Consider the following 15,951-nt stretch of genomic DNA (forward strand, 5'->3'; position numbering starts at 1 on the left):
ACGGAGGCACAGAGGGGGAAGCAGCCTGCCCAGGGTTGCACAGCTGACAAGTGACAGAGCCAGACCTGGTCCCGGGGGGGGGCTTGGCTCCATCGCCTCTAGGCTGGCTCTCTCCTCCAAAGAGGGAGGGTAGAAGAAGACTAGAACTCAGGTTAGAACTCTCAGCGTGACTGTTTACTGAACACGTGGAGGAACGACAAACAACGTCCTCTGTAGAGACAAGAAAAACCAGGGAAGAGGAATGGAGAATGTACGACCCAGGAAATGGCCAGAATCCAGCCAGGCTGTGCCCAAGGCCAAGAGCACACCCAGTGTGAATGAATGCTCTTTCCTCACTACAAGCTCCCGGGAAAATGATCTGAGCCCCCGGGGTCTCAGCTGTAAAAGAGAGATCAGACCACCTAATGTGTAAAGCCATTACAAGGACAAGGGATCTTATTTGGAAAGTTCCTGGTAAATAGCAACTAAGTGCTGGCTAGAGCCAATTACGGTCAAGAGAAGCAGGAGGTGCCATGGAAAGGTGGGCAGGGTTGTATTTAAACAGCTGGATCTTTGTAAACGAAGGTGTGCTCATCTACCTTCTGTCTGGTTATTTTCTCACTATGCTGCCTGAACTCGCTGTTTATTCTCTTTCTTTTTTTTTTTTAACATCTTTATTGGAGTATAATTGCTTTACCATGTTGTGTTAGTTTCTGCTTTACAACAAAGTGAATCAGCTATACGTATACATACATCCCCATATCCCCTCCCTCTTGCGTCTCCGTCCCTCCCACCCTCCCTATCCCACCCCTCTAGGTTTATTTTCTTAAGGTTTAACGATAACTAGTAATGTTTCCGTTATAGAAAGCCAGATCACCAAAGTCAGTCAACTGTTAAAAGGCCTCCGGGAAAGGTGGGATGGAGCAGGAGAGAGGAGCCGTGAAACAGGGAAATCGGTGCCCTCCCCAACGGTGCTTAAACTCCCACATTTAAAAAACACAGCGCCAACGGGATCCAGCCGTAAATCCAGCCCCAAAGGCGACCAGTTTGCAGCCCCTCGAAAACATCGCTAATATTCCAACAGCAGGGTCTCCTGCCTGGAAGTGAAAACAAAACCATGGGAAAGGGAACTGTCTCTGCTTCCTGCCCGGACATCCTGCCATCCTCCCCTCCTTCCTCCCGACGCAATGCCCGAGTCAGCACCTGCGTCTGCTCGGTTCTTCCCTGGCCCCAGCGAGGGGCCTTGCTCCACCAGTTCTGTGGTCAGACGCCTCCCTCTCTAATTAGCTCCTTACCATCAACATTTAAATATGTGCAGATTTTTCTCATCTTATGAAACAAACACAACTCCTTGACCTCAAATCCTTCCTACTACTTTCTCTTCACAGCAGACTTTTTCAAAAACTTCTCTATGCTCCCCTTTGACAGTCCCTCCCTGCCCATTTCCTCCACGATCCCCCGAAATCCATCTCTCATCCGATTATCGCTTTAGTGGAACTGCTCTCCCCAAGTTCACCAGAACCTTCTTCTAACTCACGTCTCTGGCTTGGGCTGACTTGACGGCTCTACAGCCTCTGAGACCCGCCTGTTCTGGAACCGCCCCTCCCCATGCATGCCTTGCACCACACTCTGTGGGGTTCCACCTCCTCAATACCAGTTTCATCTCAGGCTTCTCTACTGGTTTCCTTCCCCTGACACCCCCCAAGGGGTGGCGCCAGTGGGGCTTCATCCTCTCACCTCCTCTCTTCTCATTAAGCATATTCTTGCTGGGTGACCCCATGTCTTCCATTGTCACCTAGATGCCCATGACTCCAAAGTCAACATCTTTAACCAAATCTCTGTCCCGAGTCTAGATCCCTCTACTAAACCGCCTACTGAAATATTTTATTGTTAGCATTTCAAAATTGAAGTCCCTCCACCATCCCTCAGACCTCTGTCTCCCTCTTTGTTCCTAGCTCTGTTAATGGACCCAAGCCACAAACCTCTTCTGTCCTCTTCTTCCCTTACAAACAACCAAGAACTAGGTCCTGCAACTTCTACAACTAAGAAATATAGCCACGTGAATGTGAAGGAAATATGTTTAAATATTTCTTTATTAGAGAACTTTGAGAGCTTGCTCTAATATCACTGCTCAAAGTGCTTAACCCTCGCTAGAGCATTCATTTAGAGGTGTGTTCAGAACAGAAGGAGACCAAGGAGTTGAAAAGGCCTTAGTGAAAGCCAGTGTTCACACTAAAAAATAAGAGCGACGACCAGGCAAAGAACATTCTATTCATTCTCAGAAATCTACAAAATTGAAGAAATTATAGGCAACTTTAACAGAAAAGAAATTCTGTATGTGTATTTATAGAAATTCATATGTAAAGTTGATTCATACAAAGAGTTTTACAAAATCCAAAAAAAAAAAAGAACTATGTGCTGACATTTTCTACCTCCTTACCACCTCCCAAATCCATCCACTCAGCTTCCTCCCACGAGCAACTCCTTACTTTAGATATGCACGACCTATTGCTAGAAGTACGGCCCAGGTCTCTTAAGTAGCCTCCATGCCTCCAAGATTGGCTTTTCAAATTCATTGAAGACTCCACCTTGCAGTTACGTCATACTGTCCGCCTGGGAAAGTTCATCAGAGGCTTCTCTCTGTCCATAGGGCACAGTCCTCGCAATGCACTACAAGAATATGTCTTTCTATAACCTTTGAAAGTGTGGCAAATTTGGCTTATTATGTATTAACTGTTTCAGGTGAGTTGGTGATAAAAATTATAGTACTAAGCTCTTTTTAGCAGGAAGAACACATAGAAAGCAATCTTAATTGTATTTAAAATTCAGAACTATCTCATTTCTCTGTGAAATATCACTGTCAATTTTCACCCTCCAAATTTATATACCCTAGTACATTGCCTAATAACCTAATTTTCAGGAACAATATTTTTTAATCCAATTACAATATTCAAAAGATTACGATTTATAATAAAATGCATTTATCTGAAAATGTTGAAGAAAATCCATTTTAATCCTCACTGTACCTGGAAAGGTACTTGTCTGTGAACACAGCATACTCAGAGGCTTTCACTTTTTGAATGGCAATTATCTAGGGCAAAAATGAGGACCATTTTATTAGAAATATGAGAAGGCACATATTGTAGAGGGAAAACAATGGCAGCTGGTCTGGGTCTCAGCCATTACCAATGTAACCTCGGGCAACTTATTTAATGCCTCTTGACCTGATTATTCACCTGAAACACAGACATAACATCTACCTCTAAGGGATGTTTTAATGATTAAATAAGATATGGCGTGTGCCTGGCCCAAGGATGGCCTTCAAAAGTGTGAACACTGCCCCCACAATCCCCTGAGAACTGCAGTGAGATGAACCTTGCATTAACTTCGTGGCTATGAGAAAATGCAAGGGACAGAAAACTTTCCAACAATATAAACACCTTGCATCTTCGAATTATTGTGAGAAGAGGGAACTCTGACAGGCTACACAACTAGATGAGAACACAGGAAGGCTGCCCTAATCTTATGGACAAAAAGTTCTGTAAAGACTGACACCTATGCTTTTTCCCACAAAGGGCTTCCTTATTTATACAAGTTTTGTTATTAACTTTGAAATCATAACGAATTAATCGAACTCACTTGTTGCTCAAGACAGTTGCACAAAGAACCATTCTTTAGCAAACTCACCACAAACCACATCACTGCTCAGTGCTAATTAAAGGGGACTGTGCTTCCCAGAGCTTTGTGTAAAACTTTCCTGCCAACACAGGAGCAGGGCTCTAGGGAACCAAATATGAATCAAATTATTTTAAAGGACATTCTAGAAAATTGGATTTTGACTTATTACTGACCTAAAACACAGGGTCCAAGTTTCTTTTCAACGCTGTGATAAGGTAAAGCATCAATTTCCTTGACTGATGTGGAACTTGTACCAAAACAGCTCAGGTCAAAAAAGGTCAGCCAAGAACAGGAAAGACATCAGTGGGTGTGCACCAGAAAAGCGCAATTCAGATAGGAAACTTCACCTACATTTACATAGCAATACACTGTAATTCTGTACAGCTCATTCTGACACAGGGGGAAAAGCATTTCTAAAACAAGATGATTACACATTGCACATAATCCAAAATGTATAATCAGCAATGCTGAAGTGCTTTAGATGCTCAGAGGGCAGATATGGGAACACCAGTTAGGAAATGAGGACTTTGCTTATGCCCGATCTTGCCTACCCCTGGGCCTGCCTCTCCAGGACTTGGGGGAGTCTCTGTTTTACAGAGACTCCTGATTCCCCTGGTCCAGGGAGTCACTGCTGTCTGACCAGTACATACGCTCCACTACTCAAAGCCTTTATCATCTTGGCCATCCAAAACTGTCCTCCAAAACCCTATACAAATTCAAATAATAGAAACAAAATCACTGCTTTCTGGAAGTTTTCATTACTGATAGCATATGTGTCTTAGAGAAATGAAATATATTAAAGAACAAAACTCTATTTTCATGTGTATGTATACTCACTGAGATGGGTCCCTCAGAAAAGCAAGAGCCTTTCTTGCTCTAAAGCAACATAGCTGGACTTCCCTGGTGGCGCAGTGGTTAAGAATCCGCCTACCAATGCAGGGGACATGGGTTTGAGCCCTGGTCCGGGAAGACCCCACAGGCCGTGGAGCAACTAAGCCTGTGTGCCACAACTACTGAAGCCCGTGTGCCATAACTACCGAAGCCTATGCACCTAGAACCAAGAGAAGCCACCGCAGTGAGAAGCCCACACTTCGCAATAAAGAGTAGTCCTTACTCACCACAACTACAGAAAGCCCGCGCACAGCAACGAAGACCCAGCACAACCAAAATTAAAAACAATTAAATATTTAAATAAATAAAGCAACATAACTCGGAAGATAATTTTGCATCTAAAATTATTATAGAGGTATACAGTTGTTTTATTATCTTTGCTTTTATATAACACAGTACTAGATTTTTTTTTTTTTTTTTTTCCGGTACGCGGACCTCTCACTGTTGTGGCCTCTCCCGTTGACAAGCACAGGCTCCGGACGCACAGGCTCAGCGGCCATGGCTCACGGGCCCAGCCTCTCCGCGGCATGTGGGATCTTCCCGGACCGGGGCACGAACCCGTGTCCCCTGCATCGGCAGGCGGACTCTCAACCACTGCGCCACCAGGGAAGCCCAGTACTAGATATTTTTAATGAATTTGCTATTAAGCCTTTAACAGGAATAAAAGTTCAATAAAAATGTGTTTCTGGGAAAATGGGAAAGCTTTATAAATGAGCACTTCATAGCCCATTTTCAATAAGGCATTGTGATGGAGATACACGTAAGGACGTAAGGACTAGCATCACTGTACCAAGGTGGACATTCAATTCATAATGGCAGCCCTACTGAAAACATATAGGTATAAAAATGTAAATTAAAGCGAGAAAAATATAATCACTATAGAAAATAGTTATTGAGCACTTACTATATTTAGCTACCCTGAAACTAAAAAGCCTGGTAAATTTTCAAGATAATTCCAGAAGAGTTATCTTGTAGAACAAAAAGCCACTTTTTCAGATAGGCATCTAAATGGTTTAACTGGATGTTCCTTCTCTCAGGAGACACAGCTGACTTCCCCTCAACATCCTTTCTTCCAGGCAAACAGAAAGCCAACTGCATTTACACAGCAGCAGGTCAAGTGCTAGTGGGAAGGCTGGACCCCTCCCCAGCCCCATGGGGTGAATCTTGACTAAGCCAAGACGATTCCAGCCTCGTCTTTTCCCTTGAAATGACTGTTTCAGGAAACTGTGTGCACAGAAGTTCTGGCCAAAGATACATGAGGGAATTCCATTTGAGGGTGGAGGTGAGGAAGATTTCTGGGACAACGTTTGCTAGTTCCTAAAAAGAGATTCAAAAACTGGTAAGAGCGTGGATTACTATAGCCACTTTGGTGAACTACTTGACAGAGTCCGCTAGAACTGAACTCTGACCACCCTGTAACCCCAGATATACTCCTAAGTATATGTTCACCAAAAGGCTAGAATATTCAGAGAAACTCCATTCTAACAGATCAGATCTGAATGCAATCCAAACATCTATCAACATTTGAAAAAATATACTATGGAAAATTCACATAATGAAATACCACACATGAGAACAAGTAAACAAAAAGTACACACTGCAATGCACATGAATCTCTAAACATAATGGTGAATAAAAAAGAGCTGGGGCTTCCCTGGTGGCGCAGTGGTTGAGAGTCCGCCTGCCGATGCAGGGGACACGGGTTCATGCCCCAGTCCGGGAAGATCCCACGTGCTGCGCGGCGGCTGGGCCCGTGAACCATGGCCGCTGAGCCTGCACGTCCGGAGCCTGTGCTCCACAACGGGAGAGGCCACAACAGTGAGAGGCCCGCGTACCGCAAAAAAAAAAAAAAAAAGGAATGAGAGTGGGTCATGTGTAGAGATATGGATGGACCTCGAGTCTGTCATACTGAGTGAAGTAAGTCAGAAAGAGAAAAACAAATATCGCATATTAATGCATGTATGTGGAATCTAGAAAAATGGTATGGATGAACCTATTTGCAGGGCAGGAATAGAGACACAGGGAACAGATGTGTGGACACAGGGGGTGGGGTGGGATGAATTGGGAGATTAGGATTGACGAATGTGCACTGCCATGTGTAAAACAGGTGGGGGAGGCCCAAGAGGGAGGGGATATATGTATACATAAAGATGATTCACTTTGTTGCACAGCAGAAACTAACACACTGTAAAGCAACTATACCCCAATTTTTTTTTTTAAAGTCTATAAACAGTAAATGCTGGAAAGAGTGTGGAGAAAAGGGAACCCTCTTACACTTCTGGTGGGAATGTAAATTGGTGCAGCCACTATGGAGAACAGTACGGAGGTTCCTTAAAAAACTAAAACTACAGTTACCACATGATCCAGCAATCTCACACCAGGACAGATATCTGGAGAAAACCATAAACCAAAAGGATACCTGCACCCCAGTGTTCACTGCAGCACTATTTACAACAGCCAAGACATGGAAGCAACCTACATGTCCACTGACGGAGGAATGGATAAAGATGACGTGGTACATATATACAATGGCATACTACTAGGCCATAAGAAAGAACGAAATAATGCCATTTGCAGCAACATGGATGGACCTGGAGATGATCATACTCAGTGAAGTCAGACAAAGACAAATATATGATATCACTCATATGTGGAATTTAATTTTTAAAAAAGATACAAATGAACTTATTTACAAAGCAGAAACAGACAGATATTGAAAACAAACTTATGGTTATCAAAGGGGAAACCTGGGAGGGAGGGAGAAATCTGGAGCTTGGGATAACACACATACACTGCTATATATAAGGTAGGTACCAACCTGGACCTACTATATAGCACCAGGAACTCTACCCAGTATTCTGTGATAACCTATAGGAGAAAAGAATCCAAAAAAGAATGACTACATCTACTGATATATGTATAGCTGAATCACTACACTGTAAATCAACTATACTCCAGTAAAATTAAAATATAAAACAACAACAAAAACAAATGCTGTCTTCTTACCTTTTATATTTCTCACTGAGTTTGGCCATAAATACAGACACTTAACCAATGTTTGCTAACCGAATGGTATATATCACTCCACCATCTTGCCTTCCTAACAGACTCAAAACTTGGCAATGTCTTTCTTCTCACTTGCTCAAGAGCTACAAAATAGTCCACTGAGCCCAGATGAGGAAAAGGTAGCAGAAATCGCTACAGCCTTTATCCCACTAGGACCCAAGCCACTGACCAAACACAGTCGAGCTCTAGATCAGTTAGAAAACCGCAAGATTGGGAACACAGTTAAAGCATGTCAGGGCTGATAAGCTAATTAGCAACAATGCCCACTGATAAAAATCTGTAATATTTGTTCTCCATCACAAGGTGAATACGTGATATTTGTGTTTAAAAATTACTGTAAAATATTTCCAGAGCCGAACAACCCCAATTCGGAACAGGATTAATGATTTCAGCCCTGGACCTGGGTCACAAGTTTTGAAAAGAGAAACATCCATAAACTGCCCTCAGTTATATCTTGGGTTTAAACAACAGCTGAGATGGTGAACTGGGCAAAAACCCACCCAAGTGAATCAGAAAGAAAAAAATTAAATCCTACACATGCTTCAAAATCCTGGCTCACTCCAAGCCCCAGCTCCTTCTAGAAAGTGGAAAACTGTGCCACGGTGTTAGGTACAATGGAGCCGCAGGCAGAAAGGGGTGTGGCCCCAGGTGGTTAAAAGGGACAGACCTGCAGTAAAAGGAAACAGGACTTCCTTCTCTGATGCCCAGATGCGGCTGGTCTCGTGCTAGTGTCCAGAGCCATAGAACTTTAAAGGGAGAATTCTGAAGAGTTGGGTCTTAATAACAGGAAGTACCTCTTCTCTGTTCCTTGTTCCCATAAAGAGGGATTTTCCCTAAAGAAAGCTGAGCCTTCCTCATCACTCCTTCAACCAACTCCACCCTCCTCTTTACTCCTCTCTTGAAATTTGAGCTAGGCTTAGAGAGAGGCTAATAAACCCAGCCTGGCACCTCTCACCGCCCCCCACCTGCTCACCTCCCTTCCTTCCCTCCTATCTCGCCTCCCTCCACCCACTGACTATAACTGAGCAGGCTGACTCCCTCATACTAAGCTGTCTCCGGTGTCCTTCATCCATAATAAAGGTGATGCTTTGCTCTCCATCATCTGATGACTCTCACAATGTCTATTTCCTATTTGCGCAGAGCTCAGGCTGGGGAGAGGCCATCTCTGTATGGGATCTCCCCGAGAACCCACCAACTTATAGACCCACCAAGGAACATTCATGGGAACTACACGAACTCTGAAGCCAAATAAATTGGTTTCCACTGAATAAACTCTCTCATCCAGAGCGCTAAGTGATTCATTGAGCCAGGTTTAGAGGATGCACTTGCCCTAGGGTGCCCAAGTGAAAACATTAATTCAGGGGTCCCCAACCCCCAGGTCACAGACCGGTACCGGTCGGTGGCCTGTTAGGAAGCGGGCTGCACAGCAGGAGGTGAGCAGCGGGCGAGCGAGCGAAGCTTCATCTGTATTGACAGCCGCTCCCCATGGCTTGCGTTACCGCCTGAGCTCTTCCTCCTGTCAGCGTTATGGTGAGTTGTATAGTTATTTCATTAAATAGTACAATGTAATAATCATAGAAATAAAGTGCACAATAAGTGTAATGCCCTTGAATCATCCTGAAACCATCCCCCCACCCCGCCACCGTCATCCGTGGAAAAATCGTCTTCCACTAAACCTGTCCCTGGTGCCGAAAAGGTTTGGGACCACTGCGTGAATTGATAAAAAAAAAAAAAAAAGTCCACCTTTCATTCATCAGGTCTTATCATTACAGATGTCTTTCTTTACTACTTAATGTTTGTAATGTTTATAATCAACAGTTTAAAATCTGGATTTCTTCATTTCTACTCATTTCAAGCCTTCTTAAAAAAAAACAACTGTACTGTCCCATGTTACAACATTTGCATCCAACACTAATTATGCCCTTAAAATGCTTTTAGGAAACACTTTAATACCAGATTCTGTAATTAATAACACTATTTTCCACCACCATATTCAGTGAATGGTGCTTCCAAAGGTATACCATTAATTTTTACAGCCTCTCCCTAAGTTTCACAAGGGTGGGAACAATTGTATTATCCTTATGCACCAATGAAGGAACTGAGGTTAAACAACCACACAGAACTCCAACAGCAAGCACCATGGTGAACTGGAGTCAGAGTGTAGCCCTCCCTGACTGATATTCTATGTCACCAGAGCAGGATGCCTCCCAGGGGACCATGGCACCAAAAAGTCCAGTTTCCCATAGGCTTCATGCTACTTTGCTCTAGGATTCCATAGTGAGTTTTTGTTGTGTGTAGCCTTACGAAGCTGAAAGGAAAAATGTGTTCAAGCACAGCAAAGCAGTGGCCAGGGCAAAATTATCTTACTAATAATAACTTCACTGTGCCATTTTTAACCTATCATTCTTAAATCCAAAAAGAAAAAGATAAAAGAAAAACAACCAGAAAAACGTATGCAGTTTTTATACTGGTTAAGATCTTATGAAGCTAAAAATCCCTTAACATCCTTCTATTCATAGAAGTTTAATCACACTGTTTACACAGGAAATATTTACTTGATTTTCACTACAAAATAAGCTGATAATATAAATTCTACTGCATATGCACGCATAGCAATCATAAAGAGATGTGTCAGGAAAAATGACCAGGAAATGACATACTGACGAGAGTTGTAGAAGATAATGTATTCAGGGGAGTAGGGGTTTAAAAAAAACACACAAAACTTTTTTCTCCATTCATAGTCTCTGCATTTCTTACCTGTATGAACAAAAAACGCTTTTGGTTTCCCCCTCACGATATTTTCACTAGATTTTTATCATCACAACCACAATGACGTCCCCCATCACTTCCTCTTTCCAGCTACACCATCCTGACTCCCTCCCACAAGGTTCCACTGTTAATCAAGGCGGCAGTACTGCTGCCACGTTCTCCAGCTGCTTCCCAGAACCTAGACCTTTCCCGACTCTTCCTCACCATCAACACTCTCCTTTCCTGTCTCTCACCAATCCTAATGTTCTTAGGTTATCCTACTCTAGCTTACAACTACCTATAACAGCGTTGTACCTAGCACAGTGCCGTTTGCAAACTAGTCGATAAGTATTTCATTTAGCTGACAATAATTTATATCTCAAATAACCTATTGGCTTTCTAATAAATGTCTTCAGAAGTCTTCCTCTAGATATAACCAGAGAAAACCATAATTCAAAAGGATACATGCACCCCAGTGTGCACTGCAGCACGATTTACAATAGCCAGGACATGGAAGCAGCCCAAATGTCCATCAAGAGATGAATGGATAAAGAAGACGTGGTGCATATATACAATGGAATAGTACTTAGCCATAAAAAAGAAGGAAAGTGCCATTTGCAGCAACATGGATGGACCTAGAGATTGGCATACTGAGTGAAGTCAGTCAGACAAAGACAAATATCATTTGATATTGCTTATATGTGGAATCCTAAAAAAATGGTACGAATCAACCTATTTACAAAACAGAGTCACAGATGTAGAAAACAAACTTATGGTTACCAAGGGGGAAGAGGAGGGGTGGGGGTTAAATTGAGAGACTGGGATTGACATAGACACACTACTATACATAAAATAGATAACTAATAAGAACCTACCGTATAGCACAGGGAACTTTACTCAACACTCTGTAATGACCTATATGGGAATAGCATCTAAAAAAGAGTGGATATATGTATATGTATAGCTGATTCATTTTGCTGTACAGCAGAGACTAACATAACATTGTAAATCAACTAGACTCCAATAAAAACTAATTTTTAAAAAATCTGCCTCTAATTAGCTTTAAATAGTTGGAATTTGTATACTATATAGACAGGATAGAGGGGGTGAGGCCCCTTACATGGCACAGAAACACTCAATTAAGTCTTGTACACACTCATCGATTTAGAGAAAAGGGGGAGGAGACAAATTATGAACACTGCGTTTGGCCTCGCCCAGTGTAACAAAAATGCCACGAGTTGTCCATTGCCCTCGACTCTATACGCCTATCACTCAGCCCACGGCCTGAACAGCTGGTTCCCAAGAAATACCTGTTGATTGAATGAATGAACGGATGGATAAACAGACAGATGGACAAATGGAAGAATGGATGGAGATGAGTTAAAGATGGCCACTTGGTTATGAACTACATATTTAAACCAGAGTCTATTTTTATTGGAGGGCCTATTAAGAGAAGATGTATTTTACTGGAGGATTTCGATCTGTAAGAACCCAATTTAAAATATTTTCTACAGGCAGCAAGTCTATAACCACCTATAAGTTCATTATATATCATATTTGTTTATAGGAACTAATTTTTCGTTTTGCACAAATTTACCTTACATAGTAAAGTCAGCTACCATATTAATGTTTTCTTTCAGTTAGTTTGCCAAAAAATCTCTCATACACCCTCAAATAATGACAATGAATAATCTACTACAAGAAATCCTTACAAATATAAAATTGAAGGTAGCTTCAAAGTGACTACTTAAAGGTCAAGTTGGTCTTACACAATTCCATTTCTAAGAGGAAACGGCAGACTGCCATATCATGTGGTACCACTAAGAGAACATTTCTGTGCGTTCACCACTATCACTTGTCTTCTACTCGTTAAACTGTGAGGTTTCTGCTCCAAATACATTTTAATAAATGAAAAATAAACAAACATGCTGAATCAAAGCAGGAGCCATGATTTTTATGGAATAAAAAGACAAGTGTTCATTAGAATTCAGGAAACATAAAATTTGTTTTTATTTTTCTTTACCCAGATGGGAGAGGGAGTTCCCACAATTACGATCACTGAAGGGGCCACAGCACAGGGATCTAATCCCTTCATCTGCTTATGGGTGAGGCTCGATCTGCTAGTGCTGTGGGCAATTCCAGGATACCCAAATGATAATAATCATTATAATCAGAGTCCTGTTTCTGGTCAAAATGATAACACTTCCCAGAGAAGCTGAACATCCAAATGTGGAATTGTTTCCTTTAGGGTCCGTCTTACCTCCTCTTAATGGCAAGGTCCCCTTTTCTTCCCATTAAAGCTATCTCAATACAAAGTCATAACTACCGTGGCAAATAAAATCTCAAAACTAGAGCTGCTTTTCCTAGTAAGCATTGGCTTCGGAAGGTGGAAAAAGCATCCCTCAGAGCAGAGGTCAGGTCACAGGTCTCATGTGTCCTCTGTCCTTTCCGGAACCAGTCACTTCCCCCCCAGACCTCGCGGCGCATCTCGGCAGAGTGGGTTGCGGGGGCGGGAGGCGGGGGGGAGGGCAGAACTAGATGGTCCGTTAAATCCACCCCAATTCTCAGGGGGCAGCAAGGTTCTGCCTTCGAGACCACATACCCCTGTACCTTCATAAAGCCCATCTGAGCTTTGTCTTCACAGCCTGTAAGACCCAGGCACAAGGCCACAGCTTCACTAGAACCCTTCCGAGCAAGGGTAAAACATGCTCATCTCTAAGTGGGGCTGCATGCAGATATAAAAGCCCTCCCAGGGGCGGCGGAGACTGTGGTGTTGCTCCTTCCAGCTAAACCACCAGAGACAAGACCAGTAGTAAGGGATAATTCTCAAATGGAATATTTATTTAAACAAAAGACACTCTTCTTCATCCAGGCCATACATCATGGTTTCCTATAAGATGCTCTGTGACTCTTAAGTTTTTGGAGCCCCAGATTTCTCCGAGGTTAAACAGGAGTTTGCAAAGTGAGTTCGATACAACTTTTCTAGGTGATCTCTGAAGTTCTTTTAACAAACAAATTATCTATATGCCTTATATGTCTAATCCTCATGATGGTTTTGTTTGGGGGGTTTGTTCTGGCCGTGCTACGCAGCATGCAGGATCCTAGCTCCCTGACCAGGGACCAAACCCGTGCCCCCTGCAGTGGAAGGACAGAGTCCTAACCACTGGACCGCCAGGGAAGCCCCCGCATGATAGTCTAACTCACTGAAGTCACCCTATTACATTTCCTTGGAAAAGGCAATGGAAGTCTCTGTTTTGGAAGAGGTTCACAAACTCGAAGCTCAACATGGGATGCCTGTGGAAACCAAATAACTTGAAAAGATCATCAATTCACTATTCACAGGGCAAACTCTTCCTGGTATCTCTTCAGAGTAGTAAAACTAATAAATAAAAATAAATATCTTGGGCTTCCCTGGTGGCGCAGTGGTTGAGAATCTGCCTGCCAATGCAGGGGACACGGGTTCGTGCTCCGATCCGGGAAGGTACCACATGCCACGGAGCGGCTGGGCCCGTGAGCCATGGCCGCTGAGCCTGCGCGTCCAGAGCCTGTGCTCCGCAATGGGAGAGGCCACAACAGTGAGAGGCCCGCATACCGAAAAAAAAATAAAAATAAAAATAAATATCTTTCTGTCAAATGAATATGCAAACCACTTGGAGGGCAGCAGCCCAAAAGCCAGGTCTTTTTCACTAAAAGAACACTTAAATAGCAGACACTACTATCTCCCTGAAAAGGAAAGAAGAAATGCAGGATATCTGGAAACCCAGGACATTGCGGGGCGGCGGGGGGGTAAGGTATAATATTCAGGATTGGCACTTTATTATGAGATACATTCTTCATAATGTTTTGTTGGCCTATTTTGCAACCAAGATCTGGACTCTTCACAACTAAAGACTCCTGCTCTGCACAGTGGAACTCTATCTAATGCACTCAGCTTTCCATAAACAGCTGGTATGTGGCTCAATTATCACCGAGCCCTTCAGAGTACACAGAGCAAGACCTGCTCTTTAAATACAATGTAAATAAAGATAAGAGTCTGCCCTACAATATGCTGTGCTGTCTTGATAATTCACTCTCAAATTGTAAACTTTTAGGCCCAAAGGGCAAGAAAGTCAAACCTGCCATACACGATCTCCAGCTGGTCTGTGGGCAGGATCAGCGCCCGTCCTAATAAAACTATCATTCGTCTGGAGTGAAATGAGACAAACAGCAATAATGTAGGGAGTTCGTTAAAAGCTCAATCTATTCAATGCATAGGCCTAGGGACTTCCCTGGTGGCGCAGTGGTTAAGAATCCGCCTGCCAATGCAGGGGACACGGGTTCGAGCCCTGGACGGGGAAGATCCCACATGCCGCGGAGCAGCTAAGCCTGTGTGCCACAACTACTGAGCCCGCGTGCCACAACGACTGAATCCCATGAGCCTAGAACCCGTGCTCTGCAACAAGAGAAGCCACCACAATGAGAAGCCCGCACACCTCAACGAAGAGTAGCCCCCGCTCACCACAACTAGAGAAAAGCCCACACGCAGCAACGAAGACCCAATGCAGACAAAAATAAATTACTTAAAAATAAAGAAATTTTTTTAAAAATGTATAGGCCTGTGTTTATTCTGAGACCATATCCTTCCTACATTTAGCTATTAAATTAGAGATCTTCTCTTTACAAACTGATAGGGACAGCAGAGTTATAATGTTACTTGAAAAAAATAAAACTTGGCCACTCTGTTGGTCTCCCTAAACCCCCAATTTTTTAAAAAAATTTTGCTGCTCCAGCACAAAATCTAAATGCCTGGGATGTACTTTCCCATAGCAGTATGAAAGCAGCTATTCATGTGCAAAGATTAATCATAATTTACCAGGAGTTATACAGTTAGGCTACCTTGAAGTAGCAAAGAACATGACAGTCTCCACATACAAAATGACAAAAACACAATACATAGACTGAAAGTTGAATTTGAACCTAAATACCTGGAAGTTCCTCCATTAATTAGATTTGTAACAAAATTAACATGAATAGAAAAAATAATTCTAGTGATATGGTGAATGCAGAAAGAATACTGCTATTAGCAAAATCACAACATTCATACAGCATTAAAGTTGTAGTTCAAGAGCTAAGACATCTAATGCCATCCAAAGAAAACATGCAGCTACCACAACCGCCAGAAGGACAAACATACAGGAATTAATTTGATTGGATCCCATCCTTGTTTTAAATCAACAACCTTCTACTCACATTTGCTGTCTTTTTTTTTTTTTTTTTTTTTCTTTTTGCGTTACGCGGGCCTCTCACTGTCGTGGCCTCTCCCGTTGCAGAGCACAGGCTCCGGACGCGCAGGCCCAGCGGCCATGGCTCACGGGCCCAGCCGCTCCGCGGCACGTGGGATCTTCCCGGACCGGGGCACGAACCCGTGTCCCCTGCATCGGCAGGCGGACTCTCAACCACTGCGCCACCACGGAAGCCCACGTTTGCTGTCTTGATTAAGTATCTCGATGCAAAATACCCACACATTAAGAATTCCAGCTGGTAGACATCACCCAGACATTTGTAAGAATATAGTTAACACATGCAAACCCGTTATGTTCTCAGGTAACA

At 43.0% G+C, this 15,951-nt stretch overlaps 1 protein-coding gene and 1 pseudogene across 9 annotated transcripts in view; one reads left to right on the forward strand and one right to left on the reverse strand.

Moving 5' to 3' along the window:
* Positions 1 to 15,951, reverse strand: part of CA8 (carbonic anhydrase 8) — a 219,301-nt gene that overhangs the window by 43,383 nt on the left and 159,967 nt on the right. The gene's annotated exons all lie outside the window — the stretch shown is intronic.
* LOC131744175 (ubiquitin-conjugating enzyme E2 variant 2 pseudogene) lies at positions 1,167 to 15,544 on the forward strand (annotated as a pseudogene).

This window comes from Kogia breviceps, chromosome 17, assembly GCF_026419965.1.
Source record: "Kogia breviceps isolate mKogBre1 chromosome 17, mKogBre1 haplotype 1, whole genome shotgun sequence".
Taxonomy (NCBI): Eukaryota; Metazoa; Chordata; class Mammalia; order Artiodactyla; family Physeteridae; genus Kogia; species Kogia breviceps.